Genomic DNA, 11,647 nt, shown 5'->3' with positions numbered 1-11,647 from the left:
GACGGACAAAACCGACACCATATATTGAAAGTATTGTCAATCGATTTGTGATGCTTTTTGCTAAGCGACTTCAGGGGCGGGGTTCACAAAGAAGTACTTAATACTCGCTCGTAAAATGTCCGATGAAGAGGAGTTTGGAGAAACGCACAAAAAGTAGCACGTACATTACGTAGGTGCATCGTAAAGTTGCTCGTTAATCTCTAAAGTTCATAGTTTTCGGAAAACTCACCCCAGAACACTGAATCTCCACTCCGTCATTACAGCTAAACCCTGCGAACCTAGCGATCGCGTTCCTCCCTAGTCAAGTTTATTGGTTATTTTCATTTAATTTCTAAGATCCTGATTTTTTTTGTTTTAATTTTTTCCTTTTTCTGCCTTCTGACACCATAGCCACTGTCCACTGACCACAGCTTCTAGAAACACAGGAATACAGTCATTACAGCCACTGACCACACCAGTCCCAGCCCTCTGCAGTCACACAGTGATATGAACAGATACTGTATAAATATTTATTAATACCTCATATTGTATTTCGGTACCACAGCAGTTATATGAGCCTGGTGTTTTCACCCACGGCTTCTTTAAACAAGTTCATGGAGGCAGGTAGTTCGCTCTAAGTGTAACCTGGTTAAACTGTAAACTGGTTTAAGTGCAAACTGGTTTAAAACGCGGTGATTTTGTACTGGTGGTAATAATAATAACAACTATAATGCACTTGAATGATCTCGTGACTTCGGCGGACCGGCGCGCGCCAGCTGTTCGAATCTTAACGGTCGCCCGGAGCTCCGCGCGATTAAAACACAAATAAAATAAAAATCAAATCAAATCCAAGCCGTGAATCTGGACCATCTTCATCTTCCAGCTCCTCCGGACCCGGAGCGCCTCCTCTCCTGAGGGAAAAAAGGGCCTTGCTGTCGACAGGAGTGTGGACACAGACGGGTCCGCTCCCGGAGAGACTCGGTGTGAAAGACAGTTTCTCAGATAAACTCTAACTCCCCCGGACCAGAGGACACTGGTGAGAGAGACGGCTAGCATCATCATTATTATCATAATTATTATTCTTATTAGACCAGCAGGGGAGGGCAATCACAGGAGGTTCGGTCGGTCCGGTTTCCATGACGACGGGCCCGCTGACAGTCCGGCGGCTCCGATCCGGATTCATTCCGCTTCAGTAAAAACTCGCTGCAGCCCGACAGCAGGTTCGACAGGTCCAGTTCGTGTGTAACTGCAGTTCGAGCTGAGGACAGGAGACAGCTGTCGGTGCAGAAGCACACGAGTGGACAAGAGCTGACATTGAAGCGCCGGGTCGTGTTTGTGTGAGTTTTATATAATAATAAACTTTATTTTATATAGCGCCTTTAAAGGTGGCTTCTCAAAGCGCTTTACTGAATGACAACAGCAATAAATGAAAAATATATATACAAGATAAAACAAGTAATACTGTAGGTTTCAGGTGTGAAGTAGGCTCCACGGCCGAAATGTTATGTTTTCTTTCTTCTTTTTTCAGCATGGAATAAACCTATTACTTGTTCCTTTATTAAATGGAGACAGTATTAAATATGAGTAAACTTCGTCAGTGTGAACTGTTTTCTAATATCACTTCCAGCTTTTTAAAGCTTCTTTGAGCCCGTAGTTTATATGTAAATATTTATTAATACCTCATATGTTATTTCTGTACCACAGCAGTTGTGAGCCTGGTATTTTCAACCACGGCTGTTTTAGACAAGTTCATGGAGGCAGGTGGTTCACTCTAAGTGAAACCTTGACTGAATGCTTCACCGCAGCAGGCAATAGCTACTAGTAGTTCAGGTGGGGAGCTGCGTCAGCATGCGTAGGCTGCAAAGGAACAAGTAATACGTTTATTCCATGCTGAAAAAAAGAAGAAAGAAAACACAACATTTCGGCCGTGGAGCTGGTCTGTATCACCTGATAGTGCCCAGTGTAGAGTCTCACTGCCCCTGACTCTGGAGTCCAGCCTCTCAATGAGTCTCTGTCAGGCATTACAGACTGCTGGGGTTAACAGCACTGAGCTGGTCTGCATCACATGATAGTGCCCAGTGTAGTCTCACTTCCCCTGACTCTGGAGTCCAGCCTCTCTGATGAGTCTATGTCAGGCTTTACAGACTGCTGGGGTTTCTTAAGAATACTGGTCCATTAAACTGATGAGGTATAAAAACAGGAGAAAGATCCTTATACATAAATACTGTTTGATACACAGTGAAATATCTCAATAGTTTCTTCCAATTACTGTATGTACACATTAAATCTCAACATTTCAATGCACCACATAAAGTAACACTATTGCACTGTCCGTTCTCTTGGTAATGTTTGTCTTCCAACAAAGGATAATAATGCTGGAATTCAGCTGACTACAGTTAATAGAAAAACCTTCATCTGTAAACATTTTCAAGGCACTTGGCAACACAATCACATGTCATTACACAATAATACTGGCAAAAGGAGCCTTCTTCAAGAGAAGTATTGAGCTAAGATAACGTCTCCGCCATGTTGGAGTCGCCACAGGGACAGGAAGTGGGATGAGGGAAGAGGGAGGGGCTTCAGATGGGAGACTTCTGTGGTTGGATACAAGATGGGAGGGAGCAAAGCTGCTGTTATTGTTCTCTTTAAACATAATTCATTTCATTTAGGTTAAATACATCAGTAACATATAAGTTCAGAAGATCAGAGAATGTTTTAAGTGAGCAACACCTTCTCTCAATCATCTTCTGTGGCCTTTCTCTCTTGTGCTGCTTCAGCTTCTCATTCACACCCCTGTATCTCTTGTATGTCTTTTCTGCTTCGGGGGACTGAAATACCAAACTACTGTACTGTATTTGTCTTCAACTGAATTGAGTCTCTCTACTGTCTCGTTGTGTCTCTCTACTGTCTCTCTCAGCTCCTCTATCTCCCTCCTGCAGCTCCTGTGCTCCTGTCCTGCTGGAGTGAACTGTGTTGTCGACACTGACTTGCTGGAGAGTCTCTGTAACGATCAGTTCTTTCCGGGCCCAATGCGGACGACACGATCCGGAATTGTGAGGATACATTAGGGAAAATAGTCATGCAGGAGAAGGGTCGGGTGACGGGGGGCGTGTCCGAGGAGTGCGGGTGTCCAGGGGGAATTAATCCAAGGCAAACAATCCAAAGGTATATCTAAAGGGGGGATCCAATATGGGAGGCAAAGTCCAAAACCAGGGAATCCATCCAAAGGAACTAAAAACACGAACCGGGTCGGAACCAGTGGGGCAGGGAATCAGGAACAGGAAACTAAAACCATGATGGAGCCAGACGCAGCAGGACCCCGGGCTCTCACGAAACGGGATTCAATGAGACGCCCTGGCAAATGCCTGCATCTGGCTTTAAAGGTTGGAACTAAAGAGGGGCTGGGCAAAGGAACAGGTGTAAGCAATGGGGGAAAACGAGGAAGGGCTGGAGCGCCCTTAAGAGGGAGAGTAGCGATCGTGACAGTCTCTGTGTGTGTCTCGGCCACCTCTCTGGCCTTTTCCTTATAGAGCTGCCTGAGCTCCTCCATCTCCCTCCTGTGTGTCTCCTCTCTCTCTCCTCTCCCTCTCCTGCTCCTGTCTCAGTTCCTCCATCTCTCTCTCCAGCCTATATCTCTCTTCAACTCCTCCTCCAGCTCTCTCCTCCTCCCCTCCTCCTTCTCCTCCCTCAGCCTCTCCTCCACCTCTGCTTTCCACTCCTCCAGCACTCTGATCTTCTCATCTCATGTCTGGATCTCCTCTTCCATCCTGCGGAGGTAGTTCTGCTGCTCCTTCTAGAGTTTCTCCCTCAGTCTCTGCGGAGGTACCTTTTCAAGTCCACTGATCACGTCTGCTGCTTGGCTGTGACGTCATCAGGTGTAGCTCTTCAGGCTCCTCATTGGCCGGTCATCTTTCAGATGTTTGACTGGTTACCCCAGCTAGAGCTCAACTCCAGAGGAGACCCGTCACCCCACCAGCATGTCCACACGGGTATTTCCTGTCACGGGAGATGTCAAAATGGACCCCCTGGTTTGTGTTGGAGTCTGGACCTGGTGCTCATCAGAGAAGACCACCTCGGACACACTCCCAGGGGCTGGACTCAGCAGAGCTGGACTGTTGTTCACTCAAGGGCAGAGATTACTGGGATACGTTTATGATACGCCTTGGTGCTATAGAAGTTTCATCTGAAGTGCAGCACCTCCAACAGCACAGTGTCCCTCTTCACTGTCCTGGGTCACAGAGCTCCAGAGGGAACAGCGCCACCTTCTGGTTCACAACCTCCACACACAGCAGCAGCAGCTGGTTTCCTTACAATATCCCAGCCTTGCTGAGCTCTGAGGGCATCAGGCTACAGAGTGGGAGCTCTGCTGTGTTCACGGGCTGGATCAGTGCAGGCTCAGAGGAGCCTGTGTGATCTTCCTTATGCTCTCTCTGTGTGGCTCAGGGGCGTCGCTGTGAGCCGAGAGAGGACGACTGTGTGTCGCTCAGGAATGACTCCCTCATGGTGAAACACTGTAGTCCTACAGGGTGCCCTTATGCTCTATCTCAGCTGCTCCACAAAGGGCTTCAGTAATTCCTGTATCGCCAAGGAATTCTGCCCATGGCTTCCTGAACGATGCAAACAGACGCCTCCGCTCCGAAGTGGGAGACGATCCTGTGGGCCAGGTCCTGCTTCTCGGTGTCTCCCAGCGTACCCCGGGCCATCCCCTTCTGGTGCAGGATGTTCTTCAGCTTCTTGTACTCATCTCTTTCCAGCTCTTTGATCACTTCATTCAAGGCTCCTGCCCACCCTTCTCTGCTGATGAGTGCGATTCCTGAATCAAACACGCAGACACCCTTCTACTGGCTGCTCCTACACAAGGGCTCTAGATACTCAAAGAGGACAGAGGGACTCACTCTGAGGGGCAGGAAACTCCAGAGTCCTGGTCCGAATAGCAGGGACTGCAGAGAGAGAGAAAGAGACAGAGACATGTTCACCCTGAACAACACCCACTGGACACACGGTCTCCTGTAAAGACACTGGTCACCCTGAACAGCACTACACCCACACGACACAGTCTCCTGTAAAGACACAGTTCACTTTTGTATAGATCAACACCAACAGGAGACACACTTCACTCTGTCCAGCTCAATACCCATTCTTACAGAATTATGCCTCCGTAGACTCTCAGTGTGCTGCCTGTGGAGAGACCCAGTAGAGCACAAAGACATGAGGAATCCCATCAGTGACCTCACTTCACTCCACTGATCCCAGTCCTCCTCTCTGCAGCAGAACCTCAGGTCCCTGCGAGTCCTGTCTACTGTTACCTGGCAGCTCCGCAATGCAGCTCCACACCCTCTCCTCTCCTGTCCTTGTGCCGCATTTCAGCAACACCAGGACCAGACTCATCACACCATGGGCCAGGACCACCTATAACGTAGGGTGGAAATTCGGGCCATAACTGCAGTAAAAGCACTCAGACTGGAAGAACAACACCAACGCTGTGTTAAAGAGCTAGCAGTCTGTCACACAGGCAAATCCTTTTTGAGCATGAAGTCAGCTGGACTCCCTCTGAAGACACGGCTCTGATCTGTGTGACTGTGACTCTGCTCTGCTTTGACATGACTGGCCACATCCTCTTCCTGTCCTGGGTATTTCAGGTGCTGCTCTTGGCTGATTCTCTTCCTGTCTCTCTAACTGCTTTTTCCAAGTGTCCTGGTGAGGCTTCATCTGGCCTTCTCCCCCCTGGTGTTCCTCACGGGTCAGTACTGGGGCCCCTTCCTTTCTTTGTGTATCTGCTGGATGGGTCCACCTGTTTCATTGTTTTGATGATACTGATGATACTCAGATCATCCTTTCTTGACCCGAGTCTTTCCTGATTCTCTCTCTCTAGATCTTTCAGTCTCTCCCTCATGCTCTCTCAGCAGTTTGGGTCATGAAAGCCAATAATCTCCATCTTTATCACAGAGGAACCATTACCTCAGGCTGGATTATCTCAGTCTCCTTGCTGCTGCTGGACACTCTGTACGTCGCCTGCGGTTTCAGCTTACAGCTCGAGCTTGTCTGAATGAAGGAGCTGCTGCTCTCCTGCTGCTTGGTGACCTGTGGAGGAGAGGACAGGAAGTGGCGGAGAGACAGACAGAGGGACAGGAAGTGCTGGAGAGATAGAGAGACAAGAAGTGTTGGAGAGACAGACAGAGACAGGAAGTGCTGGAGAGGTAGACAGCTCAGCTCTGGGCAGCAGTGTGGTGGACTACGCCATCACCGACCTGGACCCCTCCTGTATCAGTGCCTTCACTGTCAGGCCACAAACTCCCCTCTCTGACCACAGCCAGATCACACTCTACATGAAGAGAGCACACCAGCACAGAGACACACTGACACAGCCCAGCCAGCTGTATGACCTCAACCAGGCATACAGATGGGACACAGACAGCCTAGACAGATACCAAACTGCACTGGGCGATGACGAAATTCAGACACTGTTGGACACATTCCTAAACACTCCGTATCAAACAAACAAATTAGGCATAAATGTGGCCACACAAAAACTAAATCACCTATTCCAGAAAATAGCATCAAAATCTAAGCTAAATACAACTAAATAAAAAAACTACCAAAAAACAAAAGCAAAAGAAAAGTGGTTTTATACGGAGTGCTAAAACATCAGAAATGCACTACTAAAAGTCTGAAATGAAAAACACAGACAACCACACAACACAGATCTACACCTCAGATACTATGACATGGTAAAACTTTACTAACACACGCTGAAAAAGAAAATAAACACATACATAAACAAACAACTTGCAGAAATTGAGGAGTCACTAAATCAGAACTGTTTCTGGGAGAAGTGGAACAATTTAAACTAATCAAACCCAGAAGAATTGGCCATCCAAAATGGAACAATCTGGCAAACATACTTTGAAAATCTCTATGAAAAGCTCCCAAATACAAATCAATCAGACCAAAACACCATTTATGAAAAACTCAAAATTTTGGAATTGGCTATCAAAGACAACCAAAACCCCTTAGACTCCCCAATTACTGAGCAGGAGCTGCTGGACAAACTCCAGGCCCTCAGACCACGCAAAGCCTGTGGCCATGATGGAGTCATAAATGAGATGCTGAGACACAGCAGCCCAAAGATGCAACAAGCCCTGCTCAAACTCCTCAATCTCATCATGACAGCTGGATGTTTCCCCGAGGCGTGGAACCAAGGACTGATTACACACATCTATAAGAGTGGAGACAGACTCGATCCCAACAACTACCGGGGCATCTGTGTGAACAGTTACCTGGGGAAGGTATTCTGCAGTATCCTAAATACACGAATACAGGCCTTCCTTACCGAACACAATGTCCTGAGCAAGAGTCAGATTGGCTTCTTGCCAGATCACCACACATCTGATCACATTTACACCCTACACACACTAATAGACAAACACGTCCACCAAAAACACAAAGGTAAAATTTTTGCCTGCTTTGTCGATTTCAAAAAAGCATTTGACTCGATTTGGCATGAAAGATTGTTTTACAAACTACTCCAAAGTGGCATAGGGGGCAAAGTGTACGACATAATTAAATCAATGTATTCAGAGAACAAATGTGCAGTGAAAACTGGAAACAAAAGGACTAAATTCTTCACCCAAGGCCGTGGGGTAAGACAGGGCTGCAGCCTGAGCCCAACACTGTTCAATATCTATATCAACGAATTAGCAGGAATGTTGGAGCAGTCTGCAGCTCCTGGTCTCACACTACACAACACAGAAATCAAGTTCCTGCTCTACGCAGATGGCCTGGTCCTGCTGTCGCCCACAGAACAGGGGCTGCAACAGAACCTGGCACTGCTGGAGCAGTACTGTCAGACCCTGGCACTGACAGTCAATCTGGACAAGACCAGAGTCAATGCAGAAACTGTTGAAATCGTCTGAGACTCACGGTCATCAATCTCGCAGTGAGGTAGCTGCAGTTCCGTCAGCGCCCCCTGGGGGCAACAGATGTCAAACAGGGGTCCTGCAGGATGCTGGCCAGTGGGGGACAGGAGCCCCATGTCCCAGTGTGTGGTCTCATACTCCAGTTCGCCCCTTGACGCCATCACAAACACCAGCCCAGTGACACGGCACCAGAACTGACCCGCGGACGAGCAGAGATACCTGCACAGGACAGCACACTGTCAACACACTGCACAGAGACAGAGGACACAACAGGACTGCACACTGTCAACACACTGCACAGAGACAGAGGACAGCACAGGACAGCACACTGTCAACACACTGCACAGAGACAGAGGACACCACAGGACAGCACACTTTTAACACACTGCACAGAGACAGAGGACAGCACAGGACAGCACACTGTCAAAACTGCACAGAGAAAGAGGACAGCACACTGTTAACACACTCCACAGAGACAGAGGACATCACAGGACAGCACACTGTCAACACACTGCTAAGAGACAAAGGACACCACAGGACAGCACACTTTCAACACACTGCACAGAGACAGAGGACAGCGCAGGACAGCACAGACATCAAGGCACTGACACTGGAGACAAAATAAAGAAATTCCACACTTCCATACTGTAGTGACACATAGAGGGCAGGACCGTGTGACAAAGACAGCACTGACACTGGAGACACAGAAATATAGAGATTCCACACTTCCATACTAAAATGGTTGTCTTAAGAAACCCTAACTTTTGAATAATAGTTAAATGTTGAGATTTAAAAGTTTATATATTTACCTAATTATTTGTTTGTAGAGATCTGTCATTAGATGGACGGCAGCTATATCACCCTGTAAGTCATAATTGGCAGCCCCACGGGAGCTCAGCAGGTGTGAGCCTGGTCAGTACCTGCTGCTGGAAGAGGTGTTAGTGGGGCCAGCAGGGGGCGCTCACACTGCGGTCTGTGTGGGTCCTAATGCCCCAGTATAGTAACTGGGAAACTATACTGTAAAAAGGCGCCGTCCTTCAGATGAGACATAAAACTGAGGTCCTGACTCTCTGTGGTCATTAACAATCCCAGAATGTTTCTTGAAATGTGTAGGGGTGTTACCCCAGTGTCCTGGCCAAATTCCCCTGTGGCCTTTACCCATCATGGCCTCCTAATAATCCTCATCTATGAACTGGCTTCATCACTCTGCTCTCCTCCCCACTGAGAGCTGGTGTGTGGGGAGCGGACTGGCGCATCATCCAGGTGGGGCTGCACACTGGTGGGGGTGGAGCGGATCCCCATGACCTGGAAAGAGCTCTGAGTGGAGTATCCAGATGAGTGCTATAAAAGTGTAAGTAATTATTATTATTAAGTAAACACGATACTTTTCAGAGAGAGAACATTTCTGTTACTCAGAAAAATGCAACTGTTACTGATGTTGACTGCGTTCCAGCCTGAGCTTAATCCTTAGCTAAGAGGAATTAAACTACTAAAGGAAATCCTGTCGTTATTGTTTTAATGACTAATGTTACAGGATATGAGTGCTCCAAGTGTTAAAGTTTCAGTTTGGTTTAAAAGTACACAGGAGAGCGTAGTGACAGGCGAGACTGAACGATGTATCTATTTAAGGTCATTTCTCCGTGAAGCTGTCGGTCACAGGAGAGTCTCTGGGAAAAGAGGCGACTGTGAAAATCCCTCCTGCTGAGTTTTATTCACACAGATAAACTGCGAGTCCACTGCCATAGCAACAGGGCGCTTCTGCCAAGATGCCACAAGGTACTGGGCGGGACCGGGGTGATATTACGATTGACGGGCAGCTTAGCGAATCGGAGGGAGGAGCGGCACAGGAAGTAGACCAGTGGCCTTGTGAGAAATTAAGTTCACCTAGACCGCTGTTGTGCAAGTGAGCCGAACTGACAACTGACAGCTCCTCACTGGGAGGGCAGGAAACTACATTTATTATCAGGTACCTGTAGGTTTCTTTTTTGCTCTTGAATTTTATTTCAGGAGTAAATTCAATCAAGTCACCAGGGACCTGTGAGCAAGATTAGATTCCACAAGTGTTAAAGACCTCAGGTGTGTCTCCAGTGTAGGAGATGAGATCTCACAGGTGTGGAGGTAAAGACTCAGGTGCATCTCCAGTGTAGGAGATGAGATGTCTGTTTTAGGAAACATGATCATCTTTGTTGTTCTTCCTTCAGTCCTCTTCTTGTAGAGAGCTGAGTGCTTAAGGCTGTGACGTTTCTGTTTACATTGAGTAGAGGAGTTAAGGTGAACATCAAGCAGAAAATGACAGAATGATGCAGAGGATTTGAAACGGCTTTTCTGAAAAAGAAAGGAGACTTTATCTTTCATCAAGACACCCCAACACAGACACAGGCCAGCTCTCATTGAGACACCCCAATACTAACACAGGCCAGCTCTCATCGAGACACCCCAACACTGACACAGGCCAGCTGTCATCGGGACACCCCAATATTAACACAGGCCAGCTCTCATCGAGACACCCCAAGACTGACACAGGCCAGCTGTCATCAGGACACTCCAATATTAACACGGGCCAGCTCTCATCGAGACACCCCAACAATGACACAGGCCAGCTCTCATCGGGACACCCCAATACTAACACAGGCCAGCTCTCATCGAGACACCCCAACAATGACACAGGCCAGCTCTCATTGGGACACCCCAATATTAACACAGGCCAGCTCTCATCGAGACACCCCAACAATGACACAGGCCAGCTCTCATCGGGACACCCCAATACTAACACAGGCCAGCTCTCATCGAGACACCCCAACAATGACACAGGCCAGCTCTCATTGGGACACCCCAATATTAACACAGGCCAGCTCTCATCGAGACACCCCAACAATGACGCAGGCCAGCTCTCATCGGGACACCCCAATATTAACACAGGCCAGCTCACATCGAGACACCCCAACAATGACACAGGCCAGCTCTCATCGGGACACCCCAATACTAACACAGGCCAGCTCTCATCGAGACACCCCAACAATGACACAGGCCAGCTCTCATTGGGACACCCCAATATTAACACGGGCCAGCTCTCATCGAGACACCCCAACAATGACACAGGCCAGCTCTCATCGGGACACCCCAATACTAACACAGGCCAGCTCTCATCGAGACACCCCAACAATGACACAGGCCAGCTCTCATTGGGACACCCCAATATTAACACAGGCCAGCTCTCATCGAGACACCCCAACAATGACGCAGGCCAGCTCTCATCGGGACACCCCAATATTAACACAGGCCAGCTCACATCGAGACACCCCAACAATGACACAGGCCAGCTCTCATTGGGACACCCCAATACTAACACAGGCCAGCTCTCATTGAGACACCCCAACAATGACATAGGCCAGCTCTCATTGGGACACCCCAATACTAACACAGGCCAGCTCTCATCGAGACACCCCAACAATGACACAGGCCAGCTCTCATTGGGACACCCCAATATTAACACAGGCCAGCTCTCATCGAGACACCCCAACAATGACACAGGCCAGCTCTCATCGGGACACCCCAATATTAACACAGGCCAGCTCACATCGAGACACCCCAACAATGACACAGGCCAGCTGTCATCGGGACACCCCAATACTAACACAGGCCAGCTCTCATCGAGACACCCCAACAATGACATAGGCCAGCTCTCATTGGGACACCCCAATATTAACACAGGCCAGCTCTCATCGAGACACCCCAACAATGACACAGGCCAG

The 11,647-nt window shown here is 48.3% G+C and overlaps 1 long non-coding RNA gene across 2 annotated transcripts; it reads left to right on the top strand.

Moving 5' to 3' along the window:
- The first annotated feature begins 754 nt into the window (after nucleotides 1–754).
- LOC107076260 (uncharacterized) lies at nucleotides 755–6,014 on the top strand. Of its 2 annotated transcripts, none has more exons than XR_011192009.1 (3): nucleotides 755–1,316; nucleotides 2,919–3,032; nucleotides 5,926–6,014. It is a non-coding gene; the product is annotated as an uncharacterized lncRNA (long non-coding RNA). The 2 variants fall into 2 exon arrangements; XR_001477601.2 differs by having other exon boundaries at nucleotides 2,897–3,032.
- Nucleotides 6,015–11,647: the final 5,633 nt, after the last annotated feature.

Source organism: Lepisosteus oculatus, chromosome 14 (assembly GCF_040954835.1).
Source record: "Lepisosteus oculatus isolate fLepOcu1 chromosome 14, fLepOcu1.hap2, whole genome shotgun sequence".
Taxonomy (NCBI): Eukaryota; Metazoa; Chordata; class Actinopteri; order Semionotiformes; family Lepisosteidae; genus Lepisosteus; species Lepisosteus oculatus.
The sequence above is the reverse complement of the archived record's forward strand: the minus strand, read 5'-3'. Positions and strand labels throughout refer to the sequence as shown.